Source organism: Sus scrofa, chromosome 7 (assembly GCF_000003025.6).
Source record: "Sus scrofa isolate TJ Tabasco breed Duroc chromosome 7, Sscrofa11.1, whole genome shotgun sequence".
Classification (NCBI taxonomy): Eukaryota; Metazoa; Chordata; class Mammalia; order Artiodactyla; family Suidae; genus Sus; species Sus scrofa.
The window spans coordinates 52,068,223-52,082,747 of NC_010449.5; the positions used below are offsets into that span (position 1 = coordinate 52,068,223).

A 14,525-nucleotide genomic window follows, 5' to 3' on the forward strand; every position below is an offset into this window, starting at 1 on the left:
CAGTGTATTATAAAAGGGTACGTACAGTGCAGGAACAGCCGTATGGGCAGAGTGTGGGAAAAGGATGGAGCTTCGTGTCCTCTCTGAGTCTCTCACTCTCCCCAAATCTCTACATGTTCATCAACCTGGAGGCTCTCCAAACCCCATGCTTTGGGGGTTTTAGGGAGGTGTTATTGGTGAGGCATGGTTGATTAATCCACGCCCACTCTCCTCCCCAGGGGGACTGGAAGTTCCAGCCCTCTCATCATGATTGGTTCCCCTGGCAACCAGCCCCCATCCTTGGTCTTTTCCAAGTCACCTCATGGACGTAAACCCATTTTTTGATGGAAAGGGGCTTGTTATGACTAACAGGACACCCATTTCATCTTTATGGCTCTGAACTCAGAACTGAGGACAGGAGACCCAATATTATGATAAAAGATGCTCCCTTCACTCTCATCACTCAGGAGCTGTGAGCCAGGAAGCATGGAAGAAGACCAGGTATATATGTCTTTTTGTTTGTTTGTTTGTTTGTTTAGGGCCACACCTGAGGCACATGGAAGTTCCTAGGCTAAGGGTGGAATCGGAGCGCAGCTGCCAGCCTACACCACAGCCACAGCAACGCGGGATCTGAGCTGCATCTGGAGCCTACACTGCAGCTTGCAGCAACACCAGCTCCTTAACCCACTGAGCAAGGCCAGGGATCGAACCTGCATCCTCAGAGACACTTGTTGGGTTCTTAACCTGCTGAGCTACAATAGAAACTCTTTATTTCTTACATGTCACACTATTACAGGTTCTCAACCTGGAGTCCCCACAACCCTTAAAATGTTACACAGTGTTTTGTGTGCATGTTGCCTTTTTTCTAGGGAGAGGACTCATAGCTTTGCTTTGATTCTTAAAGGCACTGGGGATGCCCTCTATGGATGGATAGAAAAGTGTTGAGAAGGAGAGTGACCACAGACTTGGAGAAGCCCAGGGACGGAGAGGTCAAACTGACCCCTCTGAGAGGCCTCACACAGCTGACTGAGGAGCCAGAAGCTTGTTTTAGGAGAATAGGTTTCCTTTTGGGATGATGGAGAGCCCTCTGTAGGTATTGAGAATGTACTGGGTACAAGCAAGACTGGCTAGTTTATGCGACACAAGAACTCGTGGGGGAGTTCCCCCACACGGCTCAGTGGAAGCGATCCCGACTAGTGTCCATGAGGATGTGGGTTCGATCCCTGGTCTTGCAGTGGGTTAAGACTCCAGCATTGCCATGAGCTGTGGTGCAGGTCGAAGATATGGCTCAGATCCTGCATTGTTGTGCCTGTGGTGGAGGCCAGCAGCTGCAGCTCCAATTGGAGCCCTAGCCTGGGAACTTCCATATGCTGCAGGTGTGGCCCTAAAAAAGCAAGCAAACAAACAACAACAACAACAAAAAACTTATTGGAAGAATATCAGAATGTCTCAGGGAATCCAAGTGGGAGTTGAAAATCCAGGCCTTGGGAAGAGCTGCAGCCAGGTTGGTTTTGGGAAGCTCGGCTAAGGGAGCTGTTTTTTGACCATTCCCTTGAGTGTCCGACCGACTGCTGGGCCGGTGTGTATTGAGCTCCTGCTGTGCCGGGCCCCGAGGATGCAGAGACGCGGTCCCGTCCCTGGAGGGCCTTACAGAGCTCCACATGCCTGGGAGGTGGACAGAGCTGCCCAGTACAGACTTGGTTGCTTGGGTTCCCTGGGTGCACTGAGGACAAGGTTCCCAGAGGGAGATGGAGGCAGGTGGCTGCCGTGGCAGGGACTTGCTTAATGTACCTTTCATTTGTCCAGAGTGTGTGCACCTGGGTGTGTGCACCAGTACACACACACACTCTCTCTCTCTCACACACGCACACCCCTATTTCTAAGGAGGCCTCCCACCCACAGACCCAGCCAACCTGCACCAGCCACAAATGAACCCCCCAGTGAAGGGTACCCCACAGACTCTCCTCCTCTGCATCCCCAGGTACTGTGGATGCTGCTCCCTAAAAGCCCAGGGAACCCAAGGTGGCCTGGTGGCCCTCTGCACAGCTTCTTATGCCCCTGCTCATAGAAGCATCCTTTCCTGGGTACGAAATTCCCCAGGTCACCGGGGTTCAGAAGCATGGGGCAGGAGGCAGAAACCTTAAGGGCAGTTCACTAGGTATGAGCATGAGAGACGACCTCTCCAGCCCTGGTCCCTCAGTCCCTGGACTGTGGCTCTGAGGAGAAGCGTCACATCCCACAGGTCCGAAAGATGCAGTGTGCCAGCAGGCAGCCCAGCAGAGCTCTGGAAGGCCTGCTGCTGAGGTCCCTGGGAGGACTGGGAATCCTGTGGCAACTAGACCCTTGCTTCGTCTCCTTTGCAGAGAGGTTGGTTGACCTGAGGCAGCACTGTGTGGTACGGAAGGCCTTAGTAAGCCTGTGGCTTGTGGGCCCAGGGGGCCTGACGATCCACGGCGCATGTCTGGTCTGCTGAGAGTAAATCACTGTGCTCTGGGAGAAGGGCCCGGTGTAAACAGATTTCCACCGGGGAGCTGGCGGGTCACTTAAAGGCATGATGCAGAATCAGGGCCCCAGGGTGGGTCACTGTTGGTGGCATTTGACACTCAGCAGGGCCAGAAGTCAGGGTGGCCCTGGGGAACAGGAGGAGGTGTGGCCAAGGCCATGCCACCCTTCTCTCCCTGGCACCAGGGCCAGTGTGTCCATAAGCCTTTTGAGCAAGTGCCCGGCTGCCGGGGGAAAGAAAATGACTGGGTATCCATAGAGCAGCCTTCTTGGCCCTGGTTCTAAGAAGTCTCTTTGCTCAAGGGTGGAGACTTCAGAAAAGCAGTATGTTAGTTGCTGGAGGCTGTTACAGTGAAATACCATAGATGGGTATTGAAACAACAGCCACTCAGAGTTCCCACTGTGGTGCAGTGGAAGTGAATCCAACTAGTATCCATGAGGATGCAGGTTCAATGCCTGGCCTCACTCAATGGGTTAAGGATCTGGCATTGCCGCGAGCTGTGGTGTAGGTGGCAGACGAGGCTCAGATCTTTCGTTGCTGTGGCTGTGGTGTAGGCTGGCAGCTGTAGCTCTGATTCGACCCCTAGCCTGGGAACTTCCATATGCCACGGGTGCAGCCCTAAAAAGCACACAGATAATTACATTAATAAACAACAGCCACTCAGAGTTCTGGAGGCTGGAATCAGATCAGGGTGCCAGCATGGTCACATTCAGTTGAAGGCCCTCTTCCAGCTTGCATGTTCCAACTTCTCGTTGTGTCCTCACGTGGCGGAGAGAGGGCACCATTGCTGTCTGGGGTCTGTTTTATAAGAGCACTGTGCCGACGTATGAGGGCTTCCCCCTCAGGACCCAGTCACCTCCCAAAGGCCTCACTTCCCAGTCCATCACATTGAGGGCTGAGATGTCCACATGTGAGTTTGAGGGAGACACAGACTTGCGGTGTCATTTCCGTTTTCAGACTTGCAGTCCATTGCAGGTCTCATGGGGAATGTGCATGTCTCTCGGCTCTGCTTCCATTTGGGCCCATTGTTGTAGCCATTTCCCAGACCTCTTTGTCACTAACCCCTCCAACCCGGTTTCCTCCCAGTCCCCTCCCAGTCCCTCCTGCACAGCTAGGCCCTTAGACATTTCTCCCATGGTTCATCGTGGATCCCAGCTCCAGGCCACCTCCCCCATGCACACCAGACAATGAGATGTTCCAAGTCATGCCACAGGGAGGATTTCCTTCTTCCATTGTTCTCCAGAAAGCAGGAGCACGAGCAAAACCCTGACACTGTATGAGGGAAGCTGCAAACCGTTCTCTCTGAGCAGGGCACCAAGGTTTCTGGGGTGAGTCAGGCTGATAGGGCCTAGCTCTTGGAAAGCCGTGTACTGGCATGCCAGAGTTTCTAGAATTTATCCTATGGCCTGTGAAGGATTTTAAGCCAAGAAAGGAAATGATCAGATTTGCATTTTAGGTTGATTTTTTTTTTTCTGGCATCAAGACAGATTAGCTTGTTTCAGTCCAGATCAGAGATGATGAGGGCTTGCATAAGAGTTGGAGAGCTTTAAGAAATATTGAGGAGCTAAATTGGCAGAACTTGGTGAGTAGGTGTGGGAGGCAGAGGCTTTGGGGTGGTGATGGATGGATGGTGTGATGCCATTTGCTGAAATGAGGAAGAGGTGCTGTGAGGACCAGAGAGAATTTCGGTAAAGTGGAATCAAGTGTGATGGTGATTTGTTGAAAGAAGAATTCACCAGAATCTCTGAAGGGGCTGGTAGGGATTGCAGGTATTTTTCCCTCTGAAAAAGTGCCCGGTGGGGAGAAGAAGGGTGATGGGATCAGGGCCCCCTCTGCCAAGTGTCCCACGTCCAGACTGAAAGGGCTGGCAGCCTCGGAAGGGCGAGGTAGGGGCGTTCTGTCAGAGACAGGGTCCTCGCCCGGACCCCATCCGTGGCTGGCGTTCTTCGTGGAAGCGCTGGATGGTTTGAGGGTTACTCTCAGCTGCCTGGAACAATTGCTTCGGTCTTTGGAGGAGCCAGAGAAGGTGGGAAGGATGCCGGGGGAATGTTGCACAGAAAAGAATTGGAAGAAAGGAGAACTCAGAAACAAAAATGAGAACAAGTTGTTGGAGTTCGTCCTCTGTGCCTCTGAGAACTGGAGAAGCCTTGAGCTTTGCACCTGCTTCCATGCGTGGCCGCTTCTCATTTTTCCCAGACGGAAGCAAATGTCCTAGCATGAGGGAGGAGCGCCCGTCTTCCAAGCCACTCGGCCTCCTCCGGCAGCAGTGCTGGAGTCCCACTCTGTGCCTGTAACCTGCCATTGTCACAAAGATGTATCAAATAAGCCCTCAGATGTCTTCTTTGTTCAGAACGTTGCCCATCAATGTCTCCCCTTCTCTTTGAAGGGCACGATTAACCACACACTGATAAATTATACCGTGGAGGGAGGCTAGCAGTCTTGACAAGTGGCAATCAGCCAGCTAAGAGGAACTTGGGCCTAATGGGTTCCCAGGGTGTGTGGCTGAGGGGACAGCTGTGGCTCAGTATTCTGCACAGAGCAACCCCCCCACCACCTGAAAGGGGAATGGGTAATGACACACTATAATGAAGCTACAAAAAGGAGCACCAGGGCAGGTACTTGCATTTCAGAACACTTTATGCACACGTCTGTTCTTACCCACCAACCCCCCCTCAGAAGGAAAATAGATATCTGGGTCTCTGCTGGTCCCATTATAAGAACCCCTTTACACCCCAATCCAGAAGGTATTACAGGGATAGTTCCTGCTCTTTCTGCAGGCTTTCCAGAACAACAGGAGCTGCATGTTCCCAGAGGTCAGCTGGGACTCTGGACACCCACTGGAAAGGCCATCAGACTCAGCCTCCTCAAGAATGTTAGAAAAGGACTTGCCTGTTTTGACAAAAGGAAGGAGGACCCAGTGGAGGGATGAGCCAGCTGTTAAGGTTCAGATTGTTTCTGGCCTCTGACCTTGAGATGTTTGGCTCCAGCTCACTCATTGCATTCAGAAGGAAACACAGTCTGCCGGGAGGGAGAGTGGCCCAGGATGGAGTTGCTAGTGCCCTGTGCTTGATCTGTCTACACCCTGACCCGTACATGGCATTTGCTTTGACCCATTTCAGTTATTTTGCCCCTAATTCGAATCCCTATCCTTATGCTCATTTCATTAACTCAGTGTAGTTGTAAGAATATTGCCCTGTCTGTTATCTTTCTGATTTAAAAGGCCAATTTTTCTTTCAGTAGGGCATGTGGATCATCCTTTTGATATGGTTTAGTTAGAATGCTTCGGGCTGCAAGTAACAAAGTAACAAAACACTCCAAACAAAACAAAGTAACAACATCACAGTGCTTATTCTTTTCATACAAAAAGGAAGTCCTGAGGCAGGTGGTTGCCAACATTAGTCCCTTGGCTGCATGATGTTGGGTGTAGGGCTCTGTGTGTTCTGAGTGGCCTTTTCCCTCATGGTGATAAGGTGGCTGCACAAGTTCTGTCCATCACATCTGCATTTGTGACAGATTCAAGAGGGAAGAGACAGAAGGGTGGTACTATAACAGGGTCCCTGTAAGCTCCCTTTTTGAGGGGAGGGTTCCATTGTGAATTGTGGGTCCCTAGGCCACCCTCCCACAGGCAGAAAAAAAAAGGCAGGAAGCGGGGAATGCCATGATCAGCTTAGATCAGTTCTCATTCTCTGCCACCTAGGAAATGTTCTGCTCCAGACAAATTTCAGATTCTGTTATGCTAAGGAAGAAGAAGAAATGAATCTTGAAAAAACAAATAGGTGGTATCTGCCGCAGGGTCTTCAATGGCCAAGGCAAAACAGCAACAACAACAACAACAACAACACAGATAAAAGAGAACAGTAATCTTTGATTTTTCCGTCATATGATAATGATTTTTATTTTGATTAAAATTATTATCACACATTTAAAAACTACAAAAAGGATCCTAATAAGTCAAGACATGAGAATTTGGCACATACTTAGAAATCTTTATGGTTTGAATGTCCTTTGATCCCTGGGTTTTATTTATAGGAATCTATTCTAAGGAAATAATTGAAACTTGCGTACAGAGAATTAGCTACAAGAGTTTTCCTCACAGCGTCATCTGTAACAGCAAAAACAAAGCGACAGAAACACCAGCCTAAATGTCCAGCAGTAGAAAATTAGTTAAATATAAACTCCAGTATATCCTTCAGGGTAATATTGGGCTACAATTCAGAGGATGTAATAGAAGATCACATAATTGCATGAAAATATAGTCACATTGTTAATGTCAAAAGTAGCCTTAAAATGAGACGCACAGCGTCATTCTGTTTTTAAAAAGGCATATGTGTAGTGGGTACATATATACAGGTAGAAAAAAAAATCAAACGTTGAGTTCCCGTGGTGGTGCAGCGGTAACAAGTATCCACGAGGATGCAGGTTCGATCCCTGGCCTCGCTCAGGGGTTAGGGATCTGGCGTGGCTGTGGCTGTGGTGTAAGCCAGCAGCTGTAGCTCCTAATGGACCCTAGCCTGGGAACTTCCATATGCTGCGGGTATGGCCCTAAAAAGAAAGAAAGAAAAAGTTGAGGTGGTTAGTACCTAATCTCTGAGTGATGGGTTTAAAACAAATTTGTTTTTCCTAAGCTATACTTACTAAATGGGCAAGTTTATGTGCTTTTTTATACTACGTGGGGAAGAGTAGAAAGCTTAAGTCTTGGAGAGAGGGGATGTTCCACCCAAGGACCATCACCCGGCACGTCTGGGTGAGGAGTGCCTTTCCCCTAACAGGTAGGAGGCTGGGGATCATTCTCCCATCCTCTGCCAGTGTTCCTGGATGGCTTCCAGCTTTTCATCATGGTAGACTCGGCTATGATTAACATCTTTGTATCTAAGGCCATTTTTTTCATCTTCTCAATTATTTTTTGTAGAATAGTTTCCCAGAAGTGCTATCACTAGGGCAGTGGGTGTGAGCATTTTTTATTTGTTTTGCACTTATGCTGTGTATCTCCAAATTGCTTCTCCGTGGGGCTGTACCAGTGCACAGCGCTACCGGGAATACCTTGCTCGCATCAGGTATGAGCATTGTATTTAGCGTTTGCTAATTTAGCAGGCGAAGAATGCTCCCTCATTATTTCGATTTGCCTTCCCAGCAAGGCTGAACAATCTTTTCTATATGTTGCCTATTGTATTTTTTTATTCGTGGGTTTTGCCACTTATCTATTGGGGTTTTCATATTTTCCTTTTCAATTTGTATAAACCCTTTCTGTGCTAAATAATGGCCCTTTTTCTGTTGTTCTAGCCTAGCTGTGGATATTTCCCCCAGGCTGTTGTCTCCCTTATGATTTAGGTGGGTTTTTTTTTTTTTAATATTCAAAAGCTTTAAATTAGGCAGTCAAGTCTGTCACTTTTGTGATTTTCTTTGATTTCTTCCAAGTTTAGAAAATTATCCTCTCACCCCTCATGCAGAAATTTGATGAATGTTCAATTGTTTGCATCCAGATTTTTAAGAAATACCCCTTTAACGAATGCATCCATAATTTATCATGCTACTGGATTGTGGTAAGGAAAATCCATTTCCCCTCAGTTTACTAAAATGATCTCCATCATTATGTTTTGAATGATCTTCCCCATTAATTTATGATTCCTCCTTTGTCGTAGCTAATTTTTATATAAATGGTGGGATCTATTCCCATCATGCATCTACTGACACTACTTCTCTTAAAATGATTATTTATTTACCTAAAATTTATCTGATAGGGCTTATCCTACTTCATTACATTTTAAGCTGAATTTCTTTTCTTTGTGCTTTTTTTTAGGGCCACACATGTAGCATATGGAGGTTCCCAGGCTAGAATTGGAGCTGCAGCTGCTGGCCTACACAACAGCCACAGCAACGCCAGATCCAAGCCACATCTGTGACCTACACCGCAGCTCACTGGATACTTAACCCACTGAGCAGAGGCAAGGATCAAACCCACATCCTCATGAATACTAGTTGGGTTCTTTACTGCCGAGCCACAGTGGGAACTCCATTAAGCTTATTTTCTGGGAAAAAAAAAAAATCCTTGTGATTCTCACCCATGTGAATATAAAACAATCCTCTATAAAACAGAATTCCTCCTTTGAGGACAGGAACCAAGTCTTTCTTAAGTATTTCAGTGTATGCAGCACACTCCCTAACATATAGATAATTAGTTAATATATTTAAATACATGCATTCACCCTTCTGTGGAGCTCGTTTACTAAAGTCCATGGTGTTTTTTGGTTTTTTTTTGCTTTTTAGGGCCATACCTGTGGCATATGGAGGTTCCCAGGCTAGGGGTCGAATCGGAGTTACAGCTGCCGGCCTACACCACAACCACAGCCACACCAGGTCCAAGCTGCATCTGTGGCCTATATCACAGCTCACAGCAACACTGGAACCGTAACCCACTGAGTGGGGCCAGGGATCAAACCCACAACCTCATGGTTCCTAGTTGGATTCGTTTCCCCTGCGCCATGACGGGAACTCCTTAAGTCCATGATTTTAAGTCAAATCAAGGCCAGAGAAGCTGTGCTTCCCTTTGTCGAACCCCTATCATATACCCAGCAAGGCCCCATCTCTCCTCCTCCAACAATCCATGGAGGTTGTAGTATTATCCACATTTTATAGACGATGAAACCAAGGTCCACAGTGGTTCATTTGCCTGCATTTGAAAGGCTGATAAAGGTCAGAGTTGGGCATCTTAGCTAAGGTAGCAGTAAAGCAGGTAAATCATAGGATTCTGTAGTGTCCAGCATGGGTGTCAGATGGCCTGTATTCGGTCCCAGTGTGACCTTGGCCAGTTAGGAACCCATCTATACCCCATTTGTATAGTGACAGTGGTAAGAGGACCCAGGGGTAGCCGTGGGTGCAGGGTAAGACTATATCTTGTCACCACTTATCTTAAACTCATCCCTAGCACTCAAGAATATGTGTTCTGGGGAGTTCCTGTGGCAGCTCATCGGAAACAAATCTGACTAGTATCCATGAGGACACAGGTTCAGTCCCTGGCCTTGCTCAGTAGATTAAGGATCCAGTGTTGCTGTGAGCTATGGTGTAGGTCGCAGACATGGCTCAGTTCTGGCATTGCTGTGGCTGTGGTATAGACCAGCAGCTATAGCTCTGACTCAACCCCTAGCCTAGGAACCTCCATATGTCGTGGGTGCAGCCCTAAAAAGACAAAAAACAAAACAAAAAAGGAATACATGTTCCTTTTTCTCCCCCCTTTTTAGGGTTCTAGGCTGTTATTGTTGATAGGCATACCTCCAAGGTATTGTGGCTTTGATTACAGACCACTGAAATAAAGCAAATATCACAATAAAACAAGTCACACAAATCTTTTTGGCTTCCTAGTGCCTATAAAATTTATGTTTACACCACACTGTAGTCCATTAAGCATGCAACAGCATTATGTCTAAAATAATAATGTACATACCTTAATTTTAAAATACTTTAGGGAGAGTTCCCTTGGTGGCACAGCAGGAATGAATCTGATTAGGGACCATGAGGTTGCAAGTTTGATCCCTGTCCTCGCTCAGTGGGTTAAGGATCCAGTGTTGCCGTGAGCTGTAGTGTAGGTCGAAGACACCACTTGGATCTGGTGTTGCTGTGGCTGTGGTGTAGGCTGGCAGCTATAGCTCCTATTCGACCCTTAGCCTGGGAACCTCCACATGCTGCGGGTGTGGCCCTAAAAAGCAAAAAAACAAAACAAAACAAAAAACAAACAAACAAACAAAAAAAATGTCTTTAGGAGTGACTGTTGTGGCTCAGCAGAAACAAACCCAACTAGTAACATGAGGACTCAGGTTTGATCCCTGGCCTCACTCAGTGGGTTAAAGATCCAGTGTTGCTGTGAGCTGTGGTGCAAGTCGAAGATTCCTGTGGCTGAGGGGTAGGCCAACAGCTGCAGCCTTGATTCAACCCCTAGCCTGGGAACTTCCATGTGCTGCGGGTGTAGCCTTAAAAAGAAAAAAAAAGAAAAGTTTGAAATCTTACAAGAATTACCAAAATGTGGTACAGAGGCATGAAGTGAACAAATGCTGCTGGAGAAATTTTCCAGCCATGACTTGCTCATTGCAGGGTTGCCACAAACCTTTTATTGGTTAAAAAACAAAAACACAGTATCTGTGGAACGCCCTAAAGTGAGGTATGGCTGTGTAATAGCGTTGTTACCCTGAGGTCCTGTAAGGACGCGTGTTTCGTCATATGTGTGACAGGTGCTCACTGCCTGCCTCCTGCCTTGAGAAGGAGGAGAGCTCAGCAGTCAGACCTTGTCTCCAGGCCCCTCACTCCATGTCGGACGCTCTAATCCTCAGGCCTCGTCTTTGCCTTCAGGTTTCCCGTGGCCTGTTTTGGCGTTAAATCTTTTATCGATAATTTTCTTCTAGAGGAACTGAGTACAATTCTCCTTTAAGGTAAAGGGCATCTCTTTGCACATGGAAAATCCAGTCACTAAATATTTAGCACCTGCTGTGGGCAAGACTCTAGGCATTCCTGTTGGCACAAGAGAGTAACTGGTGTGTAGATGATCGTGTGGAGATCAGATCTGGGCTCAGGCTTACTGTTTCCTATGCACGGCACCATGGGCAAATTTTGACCTAAGACTCCATTTTCTTTTCTTTTCTTTCTTTTTTTCTTTTTTGTCTTTTTAGGGCTGCACTTGCGGCATATGGAGGTTCCCAGGCTAGGGGTCGAATAGGAGCTGTAGCTGCCGGCCTACACCACAGCCACAGCAACACAGGATCCGAGCCGCATCTGTGACCTACACCACAGCTCATGACAACGCCAGATCCTTAACCCACTGAGAGAGGCCAGGGATCAAAACTGCATCTTCGTGATTACTAGTCAGATTCTTTTCTGCCATGCCACAACGGGAACTCCAAAGGCTCCATTTTCTTTTCTGGAAATGATATCCTAAAAATTTCCAGCCTTCAGAGGGTGGTGAGGAGCAAATGAGAAGATGTGTATTCAGAAGCCGTCAAGCTTACCATGTAGATGTGGCCCTGCTGAGGGTCTCGGGGAAGAGGGTGGTGAGTGTGCCCCCCAAGGGCAAAAGTGTGGGACACCTGAAGGGTGATGGGTGTCATGGCAGGTGTCAGAGGACAAAGAGAGAAGGGCCCATTGGAATGGAAGATTTGTGCTCTGGGCTAGGAGTCTCCAAGAGTTGAGCTAAGGGTCATCCCTTGGGGGATGTTCGGGGCCAGGTAGGAGGAGACCCACAGAATAGAGGCCCCAGGCTGCAGCCAGAAGTAGCTTGTTCTGTCCCGTCGTGGTGGAGCTTTATTTATTGACTCATTTCCACTGTCTCCTGCCACCCAACTCTGGGCCTCGTGGGAGGCAAGAACATGCCAGCAGCCAGCTGAGGGCACAGCCCAGCTCACAGTGAAAACACGTGCTCACTGGAGGAGTGAGTGGTGCCCAGACCATGTTTGTCGAATGAAGGAGCATGACTCTGGCTGATGACATTTCTAATCTAGTTGACAAGCGACTTTGAATAAAACCCGTGAGAGACAAAGTCCCTGATAGGGATAAGAAGGATCTGTCAAAACAAAATGAAATGAAACAGTGCTTTTGGTTTGGGAGCCTGGTAAAGGATTGAGATGCTTGTGGGGAGCCCGCCAGCCCCCACCTTCCTGAGCACGGTTCCGGTGGACTCCATGAGCCGGGATGTCTGTTGAGAACCACAAGCATTACTATTTTCTTCCAATCATATTTGGCTTTTAATGAACACTGAGGCACAAAAACTTTCAAGATAATACCTTTTAAAAGTTGCATCTTTTGAAGCAATGAGATGCTGCTGTATAGCCCAGGGAACTATATCTAGTAACTCATGATGGCACGTGATGGAGGATAATGGGAGAAAAAGAATGTGTATGTATATATATGTATGACTGCGTCACTTTGCTGTACAGTGGAAACTGGCAGAACACGGTAAACCAACTATGATGGAAAAAAATAAAAATCAGTAAAAATACATAGGGAATAAAAGCTGCATCTTGTAATATGTTAATAAGCTTTAAAGGCCTCTCATGGTGCCTGCATGAAGTCTCTTCTGGGATAATGTTCATGTTCCAGGTGATGCTTTCTCTAGTTCCTCGGTTGATCCAGTCAGGTACGCTTAGGAATCAAAAAGACGGAGCAGGATACTCCTAGACACAAGACCTCCCCAGGTCCTTAGGTTCAGCCTGTACCTTTTGTTTGGCTGCACCTGCGGTGTATAGAAATTCTCGGGCCAGTTTGAACCCATGCCACAGCAGCGACCTGAGCCGCTGCAGTGACAACGCCAGTACCTTAACCCACTGCATCACAAGGGCACTGCATCAGCCTGCACTTTGCTGTAGTTTTTTTCCCCAAGTAAGTGGCAGTATGCAAATCTGGAACCCAGAGTTCGTTCATTCACTAAACAAACTTAATTGTGCCTGCTTTCTGCTGGGATGGGGGAGGGTGCAAAGAGGAGAAGCATGGACCGTTCTATCACAAAGTTCATGACAGGCCCTTTTAACTTAGGGGGCCTCCGAAAGGGGGAGGGGGGCGTGCCTTGTCCATCCCTGCTGGACCTCATGTGTTTTAAGCAACAGGTAATGTGGTTATTCTCGGAGAGCTCTGGATTGGTTAAGTGAAGCCCTGTGGCTGTGGTTTTATTTACAGACCTGCAGGAGCAAAAGAGGCCAGAACCGCAAAGCTGACCTTTTCTGCTTCCATCGAGTTGCCTGGTTCACCAGCGACGATCACAGGCAGGGTTTCCCAAAGCAGGCCACTGTTGTTGGCACCGTGCAGCACTCTGAGAGTGGCCTGTGCTCAGAAATCAAGTTCTCAGCAAAAGTCACAGAACTGTTGGCAGGCTTGCCACTCACCAGCTTTTTTTTATTTCTCGGCAGCCACGTTTGGTCTGTCTTGCCGTGCGATGTCAGTGTTAGCGACCACAGAATGGTCTCTGTTCTCAGCTGCCCAAGTTCCTGGCGTGGCTCATTGGAAAGCATCTGACTAGCATCCATGAGGACGCAGGTTTGATCCCTGGCCTCACCCAGTGGGTTAAGGATCCGGCATTACCGTGAGCTGTGGTATAGGTCACAGATGCAGCTCAGATCCTGTATTGCTGTGGCTGTGGTGCAGGCCAGCGGCTACAGCTCCGATTGGATCCCTAGCCTGGGAACCTCCATATGCCGCGGATGTGGCCCTAAAAAGACACTTACCAAAAAGAATCGGTTGCCTTGTCAATGACTCTTAAACAGTGATCGATGTGATTTTCTGGAATTTTAAGGATTTTTTAAAATAGTTTTTAAAGCAGAGAGCACAGTATAATGAACAGCCACATGTTCACATAGATTAAACGGCCAACACTTTGCCCCATTTCTTCATCTGTTTTATTGTTGTGGAGGTACTTTAAAAGAAATCACAGACATCAAGACATTTCACACCTACATACTTCAGTATGTCTAAATAAGGACGTTTTCTAACATAACAACATCATTAGCACTTCTGACAAAATTAATAGCAACTCCTGATGTCATCGAATCCAGTCCATGTTCCCTAGTTGTTGCTCAGAACTCGCCCTTTTTTTCTTTTTAGGGCTGCGCCTGTGGCATATGAAGTTACCAAGCTAGGGGTCAAATCGAAGCTGCAGCTGCCGGCCTGCACCACAACCACAGCATGTGGGATCCGAGCGGCGTCTTCGACCTACACCACAGCTCATGGCAACACCGGATTCTTAAACTCACTGAGCAGGGCCAGGGATCGAACCCGCATCCTCATAGGTACTAGTCAAGCTCATTACTGCTGAGCTGCAACGGGAACTTGCCAGAACTCTTATTTAATTGGTCTGTTCAAAACAGGATCCAGTCCTAGGCTAGACATTGCATTTCGCTGTTTTATATCTTAGGCTTTTAAAATCTAGGACAGTTTCTTCACCACCACTTTCTAGATGTTTTTGTTTTTCATGACATTGGCTTGTAAGAGTTCTTGGATCTTTTAATAGGGATTGTGAAGTTTTTCCTTCTGTGCTATAAGTGAATTTCTTTTGTTGCATTTGTATTCGGTACTG

General features: G+C 47.6%; 1 protein-coding gene across 4 annotated transcripts in view; it reads left to right on the forward strand.

Moving 5' to 3' along the window:
* The window catches only part of HOMER2 (homer scaffolding protein 2), a 103,174-nt gene that overhangs the window by 66,970 nt on the left and 21,679 nt on the right, over window positions 1-14,525 (forward strand). The window lies entirely within an intron of this gene.